The sequence below is a fragment of the Mustela erminea genome, chromosome 7 (genome assembly GCF_009829155.1).
Source record: "Mustela erminea isolate mMusErm1 chromosome 7, mMusErm1.Pri, whole genome shotgun sequence".
Taxonomy (NCBI): Eukaryota; Metazoa; Chordata; class Mammalia; order Carnivora; family Mustelidae; genus Mustela; species Mustela erminea.
In genome coordinates, this window is record NC_045620.1 from 114,997,552 (window position 1) to 115,014,054 (window position 16,503).

Below are 16,503 nucleotides of genomic sequence, written 5' to 3' on the forward strand. Positions count from 1 at the left end.
AGTTTAAAAGTCTCTGCTGACACTGTTTCCTGTGGCAAGGACTGAAGAAGATACATCCTTATGTTCTCTTGGTAGGGACTGTGGTCTAAAGGGTGGGAGTATTTGACCCAGGCCCTGGCGATTAGGGTTAGGAAAAGATGGTTTTAAGAGAGTGATCGTGTCTGCAAAGGTGACAAGAACATGAACCTGAAGTCCTCTGGCAGTCCTCCAGCTTCTTGTCATTCTAAAAGTGTTTATTGATTCAAGAAATGATTTATGTGACCGGATTGCAACAATAGTTAGAATCCTTTTTCTTTATGGAGAAATTGGAAGAACTTTAACACACATACATACTCAAAGAAAACCGTTTGCCCTGCCCTTTTAAATGACATTTTTGTTGTCTAGTGTCATTTTAATAATGTTTCTTTTCTTTTTTCTTTTTTAGGTCTTGGTATATTCCAGAATTTTTTTCTTTCGACCATTAAGGTTCTCCCTTGTTACCCAACTTAAAAAAAAAAAAAAATTTTATTTCAGTGTCAGTGACTGCTGTGTGTTTCTTACCTGGTGAGATTATTTCACAGGTGGTTTGAAGGATTCATCATTTTATAAAAAGAAAAGTGTAGAACTGCCTTTCCTCTTTCTCACATCTCTCTCACTCAGATTGAAGTGGCCCATTGAAAAGCTGACCTTCCTCACAGAAGAGCTGTCACAGGGCAGTCTTTATGGGCCACCCAGCGGCATCTGCTCTGGGCGCACACCGTGCTTGTGTGCAGGAATCAGCCGCCACAGAGGAGCCGTCTGTCGACAGTAGTGGGGACAACACGTGGTGGGAACATGCACGTTTTACTGAATAGGACACTGGACTGCTTTCTTAGAAGGGTGGTGTGGACTTGGGGCAGGGTGAGGAAGTCCAGAGTGCAGTTAGTTCCAGATGATTCACCACATGGAAGGCATGTTCTCTCGATACTGTCTGGATCTTAGTAAATAAAGGAGTATTCGGTGTTGAGTCCTGGTCTGACAGGAAGAAGGTGGTAAATGATCTGGGATTCTGTTTTGTTTGTTTTCAATAAAAGGGATTACTTAGAATGAGATGACTCTGAGTCAGGATACCTTTTTGTAGGATCGTTTTTATCTTTTATACAGAATTACTCTTTTGCTGTTGTCAGCCTTTACTCATAGGGACTTACTAGAAACAATTGTTGGTTTTAAAGAAAGGGAGAAGATAGATGTTTAGTTGAAGTACAGTTGGCAGATTTGACCACTCGAGTGTGTTGTTTTCTCTGTGGAGTGTCTTCCGGAGGTAGAACCCGGCTGACAGATGCTTCTTGTGACTTTGTCTAACTCATGAATGGCAGCCCTCAGTAGGTTCCTCTTCATTTATCCTCTCTCCCCAGTCCCCCTGGCACTATTTCTCTCTTCCTTCCCTCTCAAATTCTATTCCCATCAGTCATCAGGTGGTTGATGAGCAAACTGACCCCTGTCCCTAGTATGGTGGGATGCCAGTCCAGCCATGGGCCATGGGCCCTCACTGCCCATCCTCCAGGAGAGGACAGTCACCTTGACTGTTTTGGGAGGGAGTAGGCAGTCCTGTACCGAGGCTGAAGTTGGCCTGTTTACCTTCCTACACAGGGACAGCTCCTCAGTCCTCCCCAGCCTCCCCTTTTGGGGTTCAGTGGACTCGAACTTCGGGGTTTGAGGAGTTCCACGGTGCACGCTGTGTTATGGTGCTCCCAGCTGCCCCTCCATGGGTCCAGGTGTTAAGTGCCATCCTGCTTCAGTCCTCAGCTCCAGATGGTGACCATGTCCTGGAGCCTGATTTCGTGAGCCTTGGGGCCCTGCAAGCAGGACAAGTTGGGAGGCCCTTGAGAGGCCAGAGCCTGAGGGTTTGAGCCCAGCCCTCTACAAAGTTAAAATCCGAAAGACAGATCACAACAAAGGCACCAAGAGAGTCTGGGAGACACTGAGTCAGAGGCACAGGAATCTGATTTTGCAAGAGGACAGTTTTGCTCTGGGAGGTGAAAGAAGCTTGGTTGCCTTCTGAGTGGAAGTGGCATCCTGTTTGCTAGTCAGAATGACCTCAGGCCTTGAGAATGACTAAGGTCAGAGAACTGCTGCTACACCTGGAATCAGAACTATGGAGTTAGAACGGTCCTCGGAAAAGCAGCTCTAGGCCAGCCCCCTTGTTTTACAGATTGAGGAACTGAGGCTCGTAAAAGTCTGTTGTGTTCTCTTGAGCTTTTTACAGTGTGCCTGCAAGTGACAGCCTCTTTTTTCAGACCTGAGGAGATGGAGTGGCCGCTTCTTACCTGTTCTGGGGGGACCTCTGGGGGCCCCTGTTGGCCTCACTGCCCCATGACCTTGGTCCCTGAGTCGTGGGTGCAGCAGGCCGAATCCTCCTCTGCTGAACTTCTCCCTCTCTGCCTGCCTTCTTGCCCCACCCCCACCCCCCATGAAGGAATCCAGAACCCTCCTTGCCTGTGAAGCCACTGGAATGTAGCACTCTGACCCCTGGCATTGTGTGTCCTGGATGGACCTGGCCTGGGAAACAGGAAGGACTCAGGGGAGGGCGGGTGGGGGGAAGAGTGCCTCATGGACTTGGGGTGGGACAGAGAGAGGAAGTACAGGGAAGTGTAACCTCCCCAAGTAGGCCCAGTCGACTCTCACAACAGGGGAGACCAGGCCGGTGGGGGCCTTGGGCTGGCCGACTGAACAGGCAGCCTTCCTCAGGCCAGGCCCATGGGTGGGGGGCCTCTGGCAGTGCTGGGCCCCCGGAGGTGAGCTGCCGGGGGAATTGGGGTGAAGAGGAAAGGATTTGAGGGCAAGATGGGAGGCGCAGACCAGAATGCAGAGGAAACCATTGTAACAAGAGGCAATGAAGGAGAAACTCGTAGATGGAAAGAAGGAATGTCCAGTCACTGTACAGACTGGATGCATTTCTTACTTCAGAAACCAAATGTTGGGAGGTAGGAAAGACTCCCTTAAACTTCCACCCTTCTTTAGAGACTCCGGACTTTTTAACATGCTTACCCTTGGCAAGGCAGGGCTAGTAGAGAGGGTGGCTGCACTTTCCGGTGGCTGTCCTCTTGACACTTAGCTGTCGCTTTCTGTCCTGTCAGTGACGCACCGGGCTCTGGAGCACCCTCAGACTGTTACCAGCTAGTTACCGCCATCGAAGAGATTTTAAAAAACCCTGAGGGTCAACCTCAGGGGACGTCTCCGCCAGCTAGCTCTTTGCCCCTTTCCAGAATAAAGGAACATTGCTTCTTCCTCAGCTCCTTCCCAATTAAAGCTGAGAAGGCGGGTGCGGAGCGGTGGATTGGGACTGCCTCGTGGAGCCCCGGTAGAGCTGTGGGCAGTCACTGGGCAGTCACAGTCGCCGTGCTATCTGTGGGGCTCACCGCCACAGCAGGCCAGCTTGTTGTAGAAAGTCTTTAAAATTCTGTGCTTGTGGGAAGGGAGCAGGAACTACAGGTGGCAGAGTGTTTTTGAAACACTTTTATTTATTTGACACAGGGAGAGAGAGACATCAAGAGAGGGAACGCAAGCAAGGGGAGTGGGAGAGGGAGAAGCAGGCTTCCCGCTGAGCAGGGAGCCCCAACTGGGCTTGATCCCAGGACCTCTCGACCTGAGCCAAAGGCAGACGCTTAATGACTGAGCCACCCAGGTGCCCCTGAAACACCTTTCTAGGAGGAGAGAAATTGCAACGGAAGCCGGACTTGAAGGGGTCGGGTTTCCTTTGCTTCCGGAATCTCCCCAGGCTGAGTCTGTTGACTCTTCCCTCGCCCGGAGTTGTCTTGTTCCTGCCACATCCTGTCTGAAGGCAGGCTGCTAATCTCCTCTTCTCTTTTCTCACATGACATGGTACAGAGCCCTAGGAAGGGTGGCCCTGGTGCTAAGAAAGAAATGCGGTTATTTGACTCATTGGTTGGACCTGTAAACAGGGTGTGACACCCCTTCCTCTACCCAAATAATACCGAAATCCGCCAGTGGGATGCTTCGGGCAGGTGGCAGGTCAGTGGTTCACTCTTCAAGGTGTGCGTCTTGTAGTCTGCTTTGAGAACCAATAGCTCTTCCATAAATTTGGAATTATTAAAGGTTACGTTCAATGCCTAAGTGTAAGTTTAAAGCTACTTATCTCTGTATATTCTAATCCTTTGAAACTGGGTGATTCTTATTGTTAGTTAAATAGGTTATGGATTGCATCACAGCATCCTTTGGGAATTTGATATTTCCTTTTATATCCATTAGTTTTTGAAACATATACTGAAGTTAATAGACAGTAATTTTTAACCTTTCAGGTAGGAGTTAAGGTAGATGTATTTCCACAAATGGCTCATTCGAGCAGTTTTTCATGACTTAACACTGTAAAGACTAAATAGAATAACATTGCAGAAGTACAGCCCACCTGCCTTGCTGAGTACGGGAATGCGGGAATGCGTGTTGCTGTAAGCGTGTAGCAAAAGGACTGGGTGATTCACATGGGTTTTATTTATGTTTCCTTTTGGAAACAGATACTTCTCTATGTGTGTGTTTATGTATGCATGTGTTTTACTTTAAAACGTAGAAATAGATCAACTTTTTTCTATAATTTTGACACTGCAATGTTTGAAAAGATGTTTTGCCTGCTTCCTAAGTCCCTGGTAGGCATGAATTATTGTACAGTTTCTTTTTTTTTTTTGCACCTCACACATTCCGGAAGGTTATTATCTATGAATATAAATGTTACAGATAAATGCATTAAGTATTGACAAACATAAGCAAACCGGAATCTTAGATACCCGCACAGCATCTTTCAAGCTGCCGCTCTGTTCTTTCACACGAGATTGTTAGTACAGAAGGTCCGCTCGTGCCAGCCACCTTCTCCAGGTTACCATTCATTTCTCCATTCAGCAAGTGGGGCGTGGGGCTTGCTGTGTGCCGTCAGCTCATCTCAGCAGGGAGTGACTGGAAATCTGGAAGGCGCGGTGTCTGCCCCCCGGGAAGCTCACAATCTAGCTGTGGACAAGCAGCTGCAGTGCCTGGGGATAAGTGAAGGGTTTGTAGGTGGGAGAAAATCAAGTCAACTCTGAGAAGGTACCAGTTGAGCCCAGTAAGGTAATAGCAGATTTCCAGGTGAATGGGGGAAGAAAGATGGTGCCTTGCCTTCCCAGAGGAAGCCGAATCGGCCAGGGCCCACCAGAGTGGATGTGCACAGTCTACTGATAGAACTGATGGGTTTAGTAAGTACTTGTGGAGGAGGACCTACTGTGTGTAAGCCCTGTTCAGACATGAGCAAGACAGATAAATCCCCGCCAGCCTGGAGCTTTCTGACATAGGGAGAAAATGTGAGCAAAATTAGTCATAAAACTTATACCATGCCAGAAGAAGTTAGGTGCTGTGCAGAAAAATAAGGCAGAGAAGGAGAACAGGGACCATTGGACACATTTTAAATGGAGTGACCTTGGAAAGTCTCACTGAGAAATGGGGTGTGATCAGAGACCTGGGGGAGTGGTTGCGGTGGCGGGGGGGACGGCACAAACCAGGAGATGGGCGTTCCGGATTTGGTGACATGAGTGCCCAGGCCCCAAGGCTTCCTTGGACTGGTAAGATAGGAGGTTCCGCCGGTGCAGCGGGAGGTTAGCTGGTGCTGGGCGCAGGCCTGGTTTATCAGTGGGAGGGGTCAAACGTGAGACTGTGGGCTGGTGGGAGCCAGTAAAGATTTTTGGATAGTGTTGAGTGCTTGAGTGGCTCCGTCGGTTAAGCATCTGCCCTCAGCTCAGGTCATGATCCTGGGGTCCTGGCATGGAGTCCCGTGCGGCTCCCTTGTCCTTCTGTCCCTCCCCCACCTCATTCTCTCTTAAATAAATAAATGAAATCTTAAAAAAAAATTATTATTTTTTTTGGATAGTGTTGGTAGTCATTACTATTGTCATCACTGAGATTCCCAAACCCAAGTACCAGTGACTCAGAGCTTGGTGCCTGTTAGGCGTAGGGGTCCAATTACTACACCAAGAAAACTCCAGTTTTATGAGAAATGTGCAAATACGTCTTCAAACACATTCTTAAAGTTTCTTCATCTTCTGTGTTCTTGTTATATTCACGTCACGTGGTCTATTTCACATGAATCTTGGGGATTAAATCATGGCTCTGTAAATCATCGTAACTCCCAAGATACTAATGTTCATTTCCCGACCTACCCTAAGGCAGGAGTCCTGCTTTTCATTGTCCCCTAATCTACATTTGCTTTTAGGTAGAGAGTTTCTAGGATGGATTTCAAGGATTTGGTGCCTTCAGAAATCAGTGTATCAGACAGGCCCTGTGTTGCATGAGGTTTCTTCTAGGCCACAATTGTCTCTCTGATTTTCATTTCTGATTTATAGCTCTACTTCCCACATACACATATTGTAGCAATGCGGATTCTAATGGTGTTTTAAGAATAAAAAAGATGTAGACATACACATCAAACTTTCACTTCTGATGAAACCAGGTAACAGTAGGAAGTTGTAAACCAAGCATGCAAAACAGTGTTCACCGAATATTGCTGGCAGGTTGTGCTTTGTTGCCAGGACCAGGTAGTAGGAGATCTTGGCATGTGTAGTAATAAAAATAAGATCAAATATAGAGATAAATTTGATTTATGAAAAAAGTTAAAGGTTTGCACTTTTAGGTGCAGTATTTAGGGATGGTATTTCCTTGAAGAACAGTACTAGAGTTAGTGGTAAGGATGAGAAATAAAGTCATTGGAATTAATCTTGAGCATTCATTCTCTTCTTATCTTCTACCTGGCTTAGTTTCAAAAAATCAGATAAATTATTAAGGTAAAGTTCACAGCAGTGCTCAGGTTGATTTATAAAAACAGCCCTTACAAAGTGACTGCTAACCGATTTCATGAAATTATTATCCTGAAAGGATTCTACACCTTTTAAAATAATCACCATTTGAATCTCAGGAGGACTGCTCTAAGTGAGGGTGAGGGCATCGTTGCCGTAACAAAGAAACCCTTGTTTCTGGGATGATGGTGTAGTTGAGATCATGTTTATGTTGTTGGGTTTTCTGTTCTGATGTTTCCAAGGGTCCTCTGGCAACTCCACTTCTGTTGACCTAGAAGGTGTCATCCTGAGGCCTCTGCCTGTCCCTTGGGATACAGCACCAGCCGTTGGTCTCGGGGCCATATGCACTGGAGATGGGCTTTACCAGAGTGACACGGGAAACATAGGAGTGTTCCCTCCTACATTTTCCCTGATGCTCGGGTCCTCTGAACTCACTGGAACTTGACATCTTGCCCAGCCCTTTGACCACCTCACTTCCTTGTTCCTTTATTTCCTCCTCTTCTCCACTTGATGGTTGTCTATGCAGAATTCAGGCCTGTGTTGCTGAACTTCTGTCCTCAGCTAAAAGTGTTGGTCTGAGAATGAAGCGCCTAGTCTTGTCCTGGCACATAAAAAAATGTGGCTCGATAAATGTTAGTTGTTACCAGAAGATTTATCTCGGGGGGAGATGTGTGAAACGTGCTTCGTTACCTGTGCTAACTGTTCAGCTAGTATAATGGAAAATATATCTCCGTCAAAGAGCTTATTTTCAGAACGCCGTGTTCGTTTTGTTCTTGTTTGAGATTCTGATCACATTTATTCTTTTCATTCTAGTGGTTCACACTTTTGGATGAGTGCAATCAAGAAAAAAGGCATTCCCATATGTAGTCTTCTGTTTTGCTCTTGGTCATTTGACTAACAGATTTTAGGTTAGAGCATACATTAATATTTATAAAATGAGACTGTGCATTATTCATAGCCACAAGTACCTTTCTGGCAAGAAGCATTAATTTGTGTCACATTATCTTATTATAGTCGTGATAGACGGAAGTCGAAGAAAGAGAGATAATAGTTTATTATTATTTATTTACCTAACATAGTTGAGGTATACTCATTCACTCAACATGTCATAAATATTTATTGATATGTGGAAGTTTTGGTTAATACAATGTTGAGGTTAAAAGAAAATTTGAGGCAGTATTAATGTTTTACAAGCGGGAAGACTGATATCCAAAGATGTTTCTTCCCCTACCACCAAACCGACTTTCCTAGAAAAGTTTGGCACTAGAAAACAAGAACTCTTGTTCTCTAACCCATTCCCGTTCACTCCCTTCACAGATATTTATTTTGTTAAACCCTATTTGCCAAGACCTAAAGTCACAAGGATAAAAAGAGAAGAAGAGAAACGCTAGATCTTTAGCTTCCAAGAACCCACTTTCTGGTAGAGGAGATTAGATGAGCGATTTCATGATACTGCCATAGCGAAATGATTTTAATAGGTATACAGTAGCGTCCCGTGGTGAGGAAATGCTTCATTCCGTCCCTATGGAGCGGGTGATACCTGGAGAAAACATTAATAACTGAATAGAAACTTTGAAAGCAAGTCAGGAGAAGCAGCTTTCTAGGCGGAGAGAACAGTCTGTGCACAGCTGGGGAGTCAGGAAACCGCCTGGGTCCTTTAGGGAGCTCGGGAGCACGTAGGCATTGAGCGCTTGAGTCTTGTGGAGCAAGTGGGGAGGAATGCAAGAGGGGAGCTGAAGAAGTGGGTTTGGGTCAAATCTAAGCAGGCTTGGTCTTCCATGCCCAAGAGCTGGCTGGGAGGATGTTGAACTTTGTTTTGGAGACCTTGCTTCCCAACTCCGTCTCCTTAGGAAGTTTATCCGGGCTATTCTTATAACATCCCCACTGTGTGTTTTATATTAGTGTACCTGTGTAGGAGAACAGATCCTTGTGAACCTAGAGATGGCGGATCCCTGGGCTTAATCTGCGGCCGGCTTTCAGAGTATCTGGGGGAAGAGAGGAAATGGGACACAATTAGGCATTTCTTCGAGATACTATTTCCCTCAAACAAGATGTATTAGCTTTTAAGCAGCAGTATATTTGATAGCTGAAAACCAGTGTTCTTTGAAGTTTGGCGAAATGGGGAGTTACATGTTTTAATAGACACTCAAGCTCAAGAGAAGACTGTGTTGCTCAATAATGACCTGTGCCTGAATGGAAGGCCGGCCCCGCACTGCCCAACATGGGCCGGGTGAAAAGGCGTGAGAGTTTCCTTAAAAAAATACTGAGATCTAGGCTCAAAGCAGGGGAAATATAAGGAAGTTGAGTTTTACACCATAGGGTACAAAGTAATTACAGCTCAGGAAACATTGCCATGAGCAATCGAATACCTTCATTATTTTAAAAAATTCCCAAAATATAACCATTTAATGTCCGACTTTGAGTAACTTCCTGGTAAAACCACCAAAGAGAAACTGATTTTAAAAATGTATTTATAGGGGCAGCTGGCTAGCTCTGGTTAAGCGTCTGCCTTCAGCTCCAGGCATGATCCCAGGGTCCCGGTAGTGAGTCCCTGCTCAGTGGGGAGCCTGCTTCTCCTTCTGCCCTTCCCCTGCTCTCGCTCTCTCTCTCTTTCTCGTTCTTGCTCACTCTCAAACGAATAAATAAAAAATCTTAATATATATGTTTAATATACATATTAATATATATTATGTATATTAATTAATATATTCATTTAATATACATATATTAGATGTATGTATTATATATAAATTAATGTATACATCTAATATATGTATATTAACGGTATATATTTATATATATGTTTCTCTATATTTATACATCACAGTACCTGGATGAGCTGACCTGCTATACAGGAGTGTTAATCATAAGCCATTTATGAGATGTCTTAATAACCTTTCTGAAGAGCCACTTTTTAATTTTGTTAATCACCTGTGTTACTTTTATCTCTATTATGTTGATTTCCCTCCTACATTTATGATTTCCACCTTTCTTGTTTCTTTGGACTTGCTCTGTTGCTCTTTTTCTAATTTCTTCGGCTGAATGCTCTGCTCTCTTTTTTTTTTTTCCTTTTTTTTTAACCTCATTTCCTGTGAAATTTCCCTTTAAAGGCTGCCTTCCCTGTTTCCCAGCAATGTTGATGGCGTATTTCTATTGTTCTTCCTTTTTAAGTATTTGGTTACTTTACCTGTAATCCCCTCCCATTAAAAATCAAACAAAAAACTTTTTATCATAGAAATTTCTAAACCTGTATAGAAGTAGAGACAATTGTATAATGAGACAAAACTTCATTAGTTCTATATAAATTCATGGCCAATCCTGTTTTAATATATTGAGAACTCAGCTAGTAAATCCTCTAGGACCGAGGTGTTAGAAAGGTCCTGCAAGGTGATCTTTGTTATAGTAAAAGCACCCTTGGCTTGCCTTCCTGTGCCTTGTGACAGTTCTCCAAACTATCAGAGGGGTCTGATAAATAAGAACCTATTTTAAATTTAAACGATGACCACTTCAAGTGTGTGATTCTCTGACACTGTTCCCAATAAATTGTTAACATTGGACAGTGTCATCCAGGATGGCAGAATCAAGGAAACATGAGCGCAGAGTCTAAAGGGACCTCATGAATTGTCCATTCGACATCCTTGTTAATAAAAAAATTGAAGCCTTGAGGGCTAAATGCCATGTTCAAGGTTACTCTGCAAACTAATGACAGAACTAGGGCCAGGCACTAGTCTGTGGTCTCCTGGGTCAGGCACTGTCCATGAGGAGAACAGATGTCTGGGCTGTCCGTTTTTCTATATGCAATTTAAGACAGATAGTTTCTAATTTCGGCAGAATTGCAACATAGGGGAACTGGGTCCTGTAGTCCCAGGCTCTGCACTTCTCTTCTTGTTCCATGAATTCCTTGCTTCTAAAGACACTTCTTGCCTTGTCTTTAGCTCCTGTCTGTTCCTAGTAGCTTCCTGCTATCAAAAAGGAAATTATTATTTTATTCCTAACACTTGTGATTTTGATTAGAATGGCAGAAAATTGTACTGCAAACTCCTGCTTCCTAGCACCTTGCTCAGTTCTTGATGTATCTAATAGAGACCACAATCTGAGGACCAGATGATAGGAAGGAAGAATGGTTGGTTGGATGGCTGGGTGAATTTGCAATCCGTAGTTCATCTCTGGACCTCTTCCGTTAGATGTATTGCTAAGGTGTCTGACAAAAATTATAGCAGTGGAACATACATTTACATAAATTGATTTAGTAAATTGGATCAGTCCTGTTTGTTTTTCAGAGAATTCCCCATTTGGACATAATACGAGTCAGTGGTCATGGTTGTTTGCTCTAAATTTAGAGATTTGCATCAGTTTAAGAAGTCGGTCTTCAAAAAAATATTTGTGAGCACATTTTAGCATTCCCATTGTTTTAGAGCCAGGGCCTGTCCACTCTGGTATACAGTTACATATGCTTAACATAGTTTCACTTTGTGGAAATGCCTGTAAAACAGATTTTTGTAACATGAATCATTTCTACTGATAACCATAATTTTGCCCTTCCTGCTTTGCACTGATTACAGCACCAGGAAGAGAGGGAGAGGGAAGCACTGGCTTTTGGAACATCCGCCTTAAGCTTGAAGCAGAGAGAATGAAAGCTCACAGCATTGGATTCCTCCTTGAGCAAAATGAATGCCTGATAACAGCCAGCCAGGAGCTGGGGGAGTTAAGAGCAGCAATTTTACATTACACTGGAGTTTCTGGGCTGGCATGGAAAGAAATGCCAGTATTAGCTGTTTGCATCTTACTGTAGCCACAGGGATATGTGAACAGCTGGAGAATTAATTTGATATATATTCCCAGAAGCTTCTCCTCTGCCAACAGAATTCCATTACTGTGAGCTTCTGAGTGTGTACTGTGAATTTGTTTCTTGCCTTTTAATATCTGCTATAGCATATTTCTGGTAAGTGGATTGCCACATAATGGGGTGCAGCTCTATCTTGGTTTAGAGTAAACTCCATTAACCTAAGCTGATACAGGGTAGAAAAGGTAAGGCTTTGAGTATACAGATGCCTGTGCCTCCAGGAAGTCAAGAGATTTGAGATGAAGACACAGTGACGTGTCCAGTAAGTGCAGTCACACCTGAAATGTTTTATTACATATTAGTGGAATTTCAGACACCAGCACGCGGATGGAAAGATATTTTGAAGGGCAGAGAGGTGGAAGCCAGGACCAGTCAGGCCAGAGCTGCCACGGCTGGTTCCTGGAGCTGCTTCCCAGATCTGGAGTCGGATGACTCTGCACATCTTCTGAGACCCCTCTGCCCCCACATCCTCCTCCCCAGTGCTCTCTCTCCTACCCTTGGGATTGAAGCTCCTAACTCGCCCTGGCATTTAAAATCATCAGTGTAACATGCGGAAGGAAGGAATGTCAGGCATCATTGAGAAAACTGGAAGATGCCTTGTGCAGGATGAGACTGAATGTGGCTGTTGGAAGAACAGGTGTTTTTGCTTTGGCACCACATGTGTGCTCTTAAAACAAAAACCAGCCTTCTGCACAATCATTTACTACACTAAAAACAGAGAGGTATGGGGAAAGATAGGGGTAGGGGTAGGACACTCAAAACCTACGGAACTATATACAGAGAGGTAGATATAGACAATAAGAATCCAAATGAAAACACTGACCAAGGTAAGCCACCGTAGCTTTTGCACCTGGAGCCTGGACAGCGAACCCTTTGCAGGCTTACCTCCCACCCCTACTGCTTCCTTCAGGGCAGAGTCATGCTTGAGGACACTCACCTATAATGGAGACCAGGCTCATCAGAATTGAACCCAAAATCTAAGGGTAGTTTCTTCATCATGATGTTTAAATACAGGGGGGAAATATCTCTAGTTTTTTGCATTTGCATTTGCAGCCTCCCTGGGTAGTTGAATGTCATGGAAAGTTCATTCACTAGAGCCGTCATTTCTTGCACCAGAGGAGGGAATTTAAAGAAGACTATCAGCTTTTAATTAAAGTGTTCATTATTGCTCAGACTTTTCCTTTCATTGTGAGAACACTTGCTCTTGATCTTTTCATAGCATTAATGTGCTGAGAAAGATCATGTAAGAATCAACACAACATTTGCATTTTATTAACTTCATTTTCCTTTTTCCCCCTGATTACGTAGCAGCTAAATCCCCATGAGGACACATGTCTGTGGTTTAGGGTAAGCATTAGGAGAAGAGGTTCCCCATGATCTTTGTTACTTCTTAGACCTGGATCCTGTGCTGCCTTGGCCCAGGTGTATCAGCAAGACATGCTCTTTACAACAGCAGCCCCTTGGGGGTGGATCCCAAGACCTTTTCAGGTAGTCTATGAGGTCCAGACTGTCTTCATGGCAGTATTAAAGTGTTTCTTTTATTCTGTGTGTCATCCTTTGCACTGGGGCTTCAAAGGCAGTGGTGGTCACGCTGCTGGTATCTCAGCGTGAAGGGAGGCGGCGGCACCAACCACCAGTCATCGCATTTGTCTCCTGCCCCTCATTACTCTTGTTTTCGCATCTCATACTGTCGTTCTGGGGGACGAAATGGGAAGTGTGTGTGAGGTGACTGTGTTTCATGGTGGAGAGCACCACGTCTCGGGATGTCTTCCAAGCCTCCGAGTGGAGCTGTCTGGGCAGCAGTTCTGTATGACCGTCTCCTTACTGAGGGACTTAACGCATTTGGACATACTCAAACATACATGAATTTTAATTCATACTTGAAATTATTAGATTTCTCTCATCTTACATTGAGAGAAAATAGCTCAACGTCCCGGTTTCGTGTCTTGCAGAAGTTACAGATTTAAAAGTATAGTCACAGAGGTATCTCAGTTGTCTCTTCTGGCTGGAGACTTTATCTTGACTGGAGAGTACCGGGGAAAAAAGACTACTTGAAATAAATATTTAAAGGGCAGTACTCCTGTTTGTAACTCCTTTTTTTACCCCCTGACCAATCCAAGGAGAAATCAGGATTCAGAGAATCAAAGCCTTTGTCTTTGCGTTGTACAGATGGATTTACTTAAGAGAGATTTAAAAACATCAAATTTGCCAGCCCCTCTCTGCAGAACTATTGGGCTCAGATTTGATTTCTATACTCAAACCTCACTGAATTTTTGCTTTGAGTTCTTGTTGGTTGGCTGTTAAATTATTTTAAAGTATGATGTTCTGTATTAGAAAAACATAAAAGCATTTGTCTCAGAAGTGTGTTGTACTTGATCCCATAGTGCAATGGTTGCTAAGGGAACTATTTGTCAAGAAGAAAAAGTAATGATTAGGGTGGGGGCATAGAATTAAAAAGATTTCCTCTCAAAAAAGAAAAAGGTATATAAGACATTTGGGGTTCAGAGTCCACTGCTTCCTAACTGGACTTGGTGGCCGTGCATTTTTTGAGGGGACAGTCGAGCTTAGCTGTGCATCTTTCCATCGGCCTGTCGCTGCTGCCCACAGGCTCCTACTGGGAACAAAGCAGGAATCAGGAAGAAGTTGGGAAGAGCATCAACAGCAATTGCCTTTTAATTCGGATTTCACAGTCAAATAAAATGGTCTTCCTAAAAAACACATGAACAGCAGCATTGACCATACCACTGATGAAATACATGGCTAGATATATAGTCCTATTTTTTACATACATACATATATATAAAAAATTTTACATACATACATATATATAAAAAGCATATATATACACACATATTTGTGTGTGTGTGTGTGTGTGTGTATGTATGTATGTTATAGTACCTTACGTGTAGGTAATGAACACTGAACTAAGTTCTAGGGTTAAGGGGGTTCAAAGTTAGATAAGACCCGGCTCCTAGGCACAAGGGCTCTACCTAGTGGGGAAATTTGACTTACGTAAAGCCAGTACCATAGGATACCAGAGGTCTGTGCACCTGCCTGAGGGGGCATGGAAAATGGAGCTGCTCATAGTAGAGAAAACTTCCCCAAAGAGGTAACATTTGAACTGGGTCTTGATGGATGAAAAGGAGTTAACCACAGGAAGAATGGGGGAGGTGTTGTAGGCAGCTGGGTGGGGAAGCAGTTACTCAGGGTATAGTGAGAATCTCAGGGTGCTTAGTGCATTAGGGTGTGTGAGGGATCGGTGAAACCTGAGTCTGTAGAAGTGCAAGCCGTATCATGAAGAACCTTTTATTCCACTGTAAGAAAGTTCCAGCTTTTTCTTGTTGGTAAGAAAGGACCACTGAGCAGGTTTATTTTTTGAGGACAATGATTCTGATGATAGCATGGGGAAGGGAGTTAGCAGAGAGGCAAGAGGATAGTGGTAGGGAGACTAGAGAGGGGGATGTTGCAGTCCTTCAGGAGAATGAGGTCTTCAGGGAGTTCTAGTTCTAATGGAAAGAAAGAAGGTTTGCTGTGGGGAAAAAAAATCAGTATCCGCTCGATTGGGTGATGGATTAACCAATAGTAAAAAGATTTCTTCTCTGAGTATGATGGGGGAAATGAGAAATAGAAGAGACTAGTTTTCCAGTGGTTCAAATGTTAACTTGATTTCTTACAAGTTTTTAAGTTCCTTGGGGTCAACTAACTTTGAGTTACAGATTTGAATATAAAATCACAAAAATTCTTTCATGACAGATTTCACTGAACTGGACTAGGAGACTGAACTGGACTAGGAGAGTAGTACTAATAGCTTGTTCAACAAATAAATGTAGAGATGGGAAATCATTTATATGTCCAATGTATTCTGTATTATAACTGAAGCCTAAATTATTAACCACTTTCCCACGTCAGGTTCTTTCATTATGTTCTTTTCTGGTTTTCCTTTCAGGATAATTTAGTGATTTCAGTGTTGTTTTGAAGGTAGGAATGTACCTTTGTGTGTTTACATGTTATTTCTAAAAACCAAATATAGGCTAAACAGGAAAACATCTTAAAACAGATTAATTGTGTTTTTGTTTAAACTTGTAAAGTCGTTTTACTAAGAGTTGAGACTTTGATCAAAAAAGTGAGCCTGGGGGTGCCTGGGTGGCTAGTGGGTTAAGCCTCTGCCTTCAGCGCAGGTCATATCTCAGGGTCCTGGGATCAAGCCCCGCATAGGGTGCTCTGCTCAGCAGGGAGCCTGCTTCCCTCTCTCTCTCTGCCTGCCTCTCTGCCTACTTGTGATCTCTCTCTCTCTCTCTGTCAAATAAATAAATAAAATATTAAAAAAAAAAAGTGAACCTGAAATCAGAACAGAAGAGGTTTTCAAAGAATTGCTATGAAGCTCTTTATATTGTAAGTGATATCTTTCTAAAGACCCCTTGACAAAAAAAAATTATTTACTTCAGGAAGGGAGAACAGTCTTTTGCATTAAGTTAGTGATGTCACCAGAAGTAAAATTTTAGCTGTAAAAAAAATTACAGCCATCTGTTTACACTGTCTTCCACGAAAACACATTCTCAGGGTAGCTTTATACCTGCCTTTGTGTGAGCAGCAGGTTTAAGGTATCTTAAATTCAAGTACTTTAAAAAATTCTCTCCAGATACAGTTATCAGAAACATGTTTACTATTTAACAGGTAGTACCTAGTTAAGGTACGACAAAGTGTCTATTAAAGATAATGTTAAGAGGGGGGAAATGCATACAGTGACCCAAAGACTCATAAGTAGTCGGATTGCCTGTAAGAGGTGTTTCAGCTGTGAGAAATACCATTCAGGACTGAGTTGGCCGATGGTCCTGTCGTGCTTCTTCCGCGTTTCGTTTGTCTGAGCTGGAG

General features: G+C 43.5%; 1 protein-coding gene across 7 annotated transcripts in view; it reads left to right on the forward strand.

Moving 5' to 3' along the window:
• Positions 1–16,503, forward strand: part of CRIM1 (cysteine rich transmembrane BMP regulator 1) — a 188,885-nt gene that overhangs the window by 22,581 nt on the left and 149,801 nt on the right. The gene's annotated exons all lie outside the window — the stretch shown is intronic.